Genomic DNA, 4,554 nt, shown 5'->3' on the forward strand with positions numbered 1-4,554 from the left:
TATGAAGGCAAGTGTTTTGGCTTTACATCCAGATAAGATGAAAGAATAAAATAACGTCACCCAAGTCCCACATGTGTCCCACATAAATCTGAAGCATGGCACCTGAGCTTGTAGACAGTTCTGTTGAAAGCAATTTCATTACTTTGGGGAGTTTGAAGAGAATGAGATAGTTGTGTGTAACGCAGGTAAGAAATGTTTCTATGTATGGCTGGAATGCCCTGAGTATGAACAAGGGAAAGGAGATGTAGGAAAAGATTCAGTGATGATTCTTTAATCCCATCAGGTAATGCAGTCTGCTGCCAAATTACAGAGAAGTTGATTCCTGTGTTGGACGCAGAGGAGCAACTGCAAGTGCTTGGTTCTGGAGACCCACCTCTGAGGAGAAGTATGCTGAACACAGAAAAGGCATCAGGACGAACTTTTATTGTGCCAGGTAGGACCTTTCCCAATGGAGACATTCTAAGGGTTTGAATTCATGTTCCATTTTTTCAGAGGCAAAGTCAGTTTAGAAGGCTACTGCACCTCAGTTATGCTGAATAGCAGGTCATAGTGCTGTGCTCTGAGGTCAATCACAGAAAAAAATCTGTGAAAAAGATGATATTTATCGAAAGTTTGCTTACTAATCTAGTCCATAATCACACAAACTTCTAAAGTTGCTGCAGGTAAGGGAGCAACATGTTGTGACATAGGGGTAGAAAGGCAAGAGCTGACAGGTGTGTTGTGGGAGAGACAGAGACTGCAGTACTGTTGCCTGTAACACTTGGTATCTGCTTTTTTTGTTTGTTCACTCTCTGCTTTGCAGGAATCTTATGTTCTGCTATACAGGAATGTTTGGCAGCAGGGGAAAAGCTGCTTGTTCATCTTGTCATGGTAGTTGCAGTGGAAGATGGAAAGACTGTTCTGGAGTGAGGGGTCCTGTACTGATAGCAATTCCTGAAACACACTCAGGTAGACTAAGCTTCTTGAGTCCAAGCTGTGGTTGGCAAAGAAAGAGACATCAATCATAAGAGCAGAATGGAAAACTCCCCCAAAGAGCAGGGAACAGACAGACTAACTGCAGTTTTAATAGAAAGAAAGAAGCTTTCTCTAGAGACCCAGAAGAGCCTCTTCAGCTACTGAAAGTTGCTTAGTAAGGAGCAATACCTTAGAGAAGGACTGGCATAACAAAGAGGCTTTGGGAGGGGGTGTGGTGGACAGATGAGTGAACTTTTGCCTTAAACATTTCTTGGTACATAAGGTGCAAGCAAACCATAACCCCGAACAAGCCATCTGTTCCCGGCGGGAACAGGACTGAGCTGCTGCGACCCCTGAAACGGTCTCCCTGCGACCACCTGGGACACACCGAGCCTGCACCGAACCAGGGCACGATCGGGCAGAGACTTTGGGACCTGGACTAGCTAAATTTGCTGAAGCCTTAGGCAGTGAGAAAGGGCCCCAGAGCTGGTGCAGACTGGAAAGATAAGGGAGTTACAAGCAGTTTGCATTCCTATGCTTCACACTCCGGGAGGGAGGATGTCAAGGCTTTGAAATAAGGCCTGCTTGGGTGCCAGGACCCGGGGAAACAAAGCCTCCCCTCACTGCTGAAACAGTGTTAATTAGGGGGGTCTGGATTATATCCTTGTCGTCAGGACCTTGGAAGATAACACCTACTGTCACTGCTGGGGCAGTGCTAATTGCTGAAACAACGCCTGTTGGTCAGGGCCCTGAGAAAGAAGGGCAGAACCCGAGGAATCAAAACACATTTGTCAGCAGAAACCGCAACAGTAAAGATAAGGGAGAAAAGCAGCCTGCCTGGGAACAATGATGAGACCCAATAGGGAGCAGGAGACCCCAGACCCAAAAATTACTATTGGTCTGAACTACCGCGTGAGGGGTGGGAAACTTAATTTGAAAAAGCTATAATTGCCCAGGGATTTCTTTGTTCGGGGTCCCTCTTCGGAGGCACCGAACTCGAGCTGTAACTACTGCACGCGTGTCATTATTTAATTTGCCTTGATTTGACTCCAAACTTTTCAGCGGGAACCTAGGGTCGGACCCTGCTCGAGTTGTAATTACTGCACGCGCATCGCTAAAATTTACACCCAGGGTGAAGAGGACCAACGGGACGCCGCTGGATCCATGGGTGGTGATATCTCTTTCTCTCTCTCTCTTTCTCTCTCTCCTCCCCTTTGCCTTTCCCCACCTTTTCTCCCCACTCCATGGAAAATAAAGTTAAAAGGTTGTACGATATTTGACCGGTTTTAGCACCTTAATCTCGTCCTTGGGATCGTAACGAACACCCCCCCCCCCAATATTGGATCGGGACAGGGGGAAAAGTTTGTTTTCAAATCCTTTTAATTTTAATCACCTGAAAGATCTGAATCTTCTCTAGTTAAAGAGTTACTTTTTCCATTTTTAGCTTTAATAATATTAGAATTTCAAAACCCTTCAGATGTTTTGGGGATTCTCTTTACAACACTGCAGTACAGACGGTGTGGCGGACAGATGAATGAATCTTTTTGCCTTAAACATTTCTTGGTGCATGGGGTGCAGGCAGGCCATAACTCCGAACAAGCCATCTGTCCCTGGCGGAAACAGGACTGGGCTGCTGCGACCACCGAGATGGTCTCCCTGCGACCACCCGGGACACACCGAGCCTGCACTGAACAAGACCACAATCGGGCAGAGACTTTGGGACCTGGACTGTAAATTATTGCCATTTTTTGCACAACTTCTATAAAACTTGCTTGGCATGAGTGGCTAAATTTGCTGAAGCCTTAGGCCGCACTCCCTAGTTCAGTGAGAAAAGGGCCCCAGAGCTGGTGCAGGCGGGAACGATAAGGGAGTTACCAGCAATTTGCATCTGAAACAGTGCTAATTGCTGAAGTTACCATCTCTTTGTCAGGACCTTGAGATATAATGGCGGAACCCGAGGAATGGAGACACACCTGTGGAAGAAACTGCAGCAGAAAACAGCCTGCCTAGGAACAACGATGAGATCCAATAAGGAGCAGGAGACCCCAGACCCAAAAAATTACTATTGGTCCAAACTACTGCGTGAGGGGTGGAGAGCTTAGATTGGAAGGTATAATTGTCCAGGGATTTCTTTGTTCAGGGTCCCTCTTCGGAGGTACTCAACTCGAGCTGTGTGAAGAGGACCCACCTACCACCAGACGGGAGCCCCCCCCCACCGCCGAGACTCCCAAAGAAAGAGGACCAACGGGACAATGCTGGATCCACGGGTGGTGATGCCTTTTTTCTCTCTCTCTCTCTCCCTCTCTCCTCTCTTTTTCCCTCTGCTTTGTTGAATCTGTCGTGTGGCACGGGACTTGTCTAGCTAGCTGATCCTATTTGACCACATGCCTTATCTTTGTGTTAATAAATCTTAAAACTGGTTGGCTGGTGTCGTTTCACCTTAATTCAGTCCAAGGGCATCACGAACTTGGTCATTGGTCCCAAGGGGAGGGAGGTCACCCTGAACAACTCCTTTCGGGCCGCGACAGACAGCTCAACTCTGGAGATTTGGTCAATTCAGTATCTCATTGCACTTCTCAGGAAAACAGAGCATGTGGAAACAAGGGTACTGATACTTAGGCAAGACTGCGAATCATAGAGTTCCTCTGTATTATCAAGCATTGATTAATGTAACAATACAAACTGATCATCAGCAGAAAACTTTAAGGAGGGCTAAATGGTGAAAAGAGAGTGCAAATTAAAATGAAATCAAAGAAAGATATAGATATGGATCATTCAGACATCAGTCATGGAGAGGCTGCTCAAAGGTATGGACAGCCTGCTCTCACCATCACTGTCATAGGAGACCACATTCCTCATTACTTCTGCCATGTTCATCAGAGAAGGTACATTTCCACAACAAACTTTCTAGTTTAATGAAATGGCATTTAAGGGCAAATTTCAGTTTTGCTGTAAAATTCTGGCATTAGTCACAAAGGATTTTCTAGATATCTTGCCTATAGGTGGCCTACTTCTCGTAACCACATTTTCTCTCTGAATTCCAACACTCCTGAACATCAACATGCATAAAAATGTTTGCCTCTTCTATGCAAAGGCTTTCTCTAGTCTGAAAAAGTGTTGCACATGTGTTGAATTTAACTCGGAAGTGGAAATTTTCTTTAAATCAGAGTTACCTGAAGCCAAGACTATCTAATCCCCAGACTATCTAATATGCACTGGAATTCAGATTCATCTTCAGTGTAGTCCTATTGATGTATTAGCTTTATGTCTAGTGATGGGTGGAAACCAATTAAAATCTGGAATGTTAGAAGGCTCTCAAAATGTTTAGATTTTCAAAATTTACTGAATAGGCCACAGTTTGATATTTATTTCTTGTTGCAATAGTTTCAGTTTATGCCTCCTCCCATACCCTGTGTTCTCATTCCCCTGCTAATCCCTCAGCTGGCCTGGTACAAAATTTGTGGGTGAGATGGATAAAATGAACTGAACTGAGGAACCGATGCTGATTAAAAATAACACCACAGTTATACTGACACAACTGAGTGTGTTGTTCATGGATGGCTGCTTTGGCTAGCCCTCCTTTCAGAAGAAGAATTCATA

General features: G+C 45.1%; 1 long non-coding RNA gene across 1 annotated transcript; it reads left to right on the forward strand.

The window, feature by feature from the left end:
* The first annotated feature begins 1,564 nt into the window (after positions 1-1,564).
* LOC135328226 (uncharacterized) lies at positions 1,565-3,374 on the forward strand. Its single transcript, XR_010389024.1, has 2 exons — positions 1,565-2,122; positions 2,885-3,374. It is a non-coding gene; the product is annotated as an uncharacterized LOC135328226 (long non-coding RNA).
* The last annotated feature ends 1,180 nt before the right edge of the window (positions 3,375-4,554 follow it).

The sequence above is a fragment of the Dromaius novaehollandiae genome, chromosome 1, assembly GCF_036370855.1.
Source record: "Dromaius novaehollandiae isolate bDroNov1 chromosome 1, bDroNov1.hap1, whole genome shotgun sequence".
NCBI lineage: Eukaryota > Metazoa > Chordata > Aves > Casuariiformes > Dromaiidae > Dromaius > Dromaius novaehollandiae.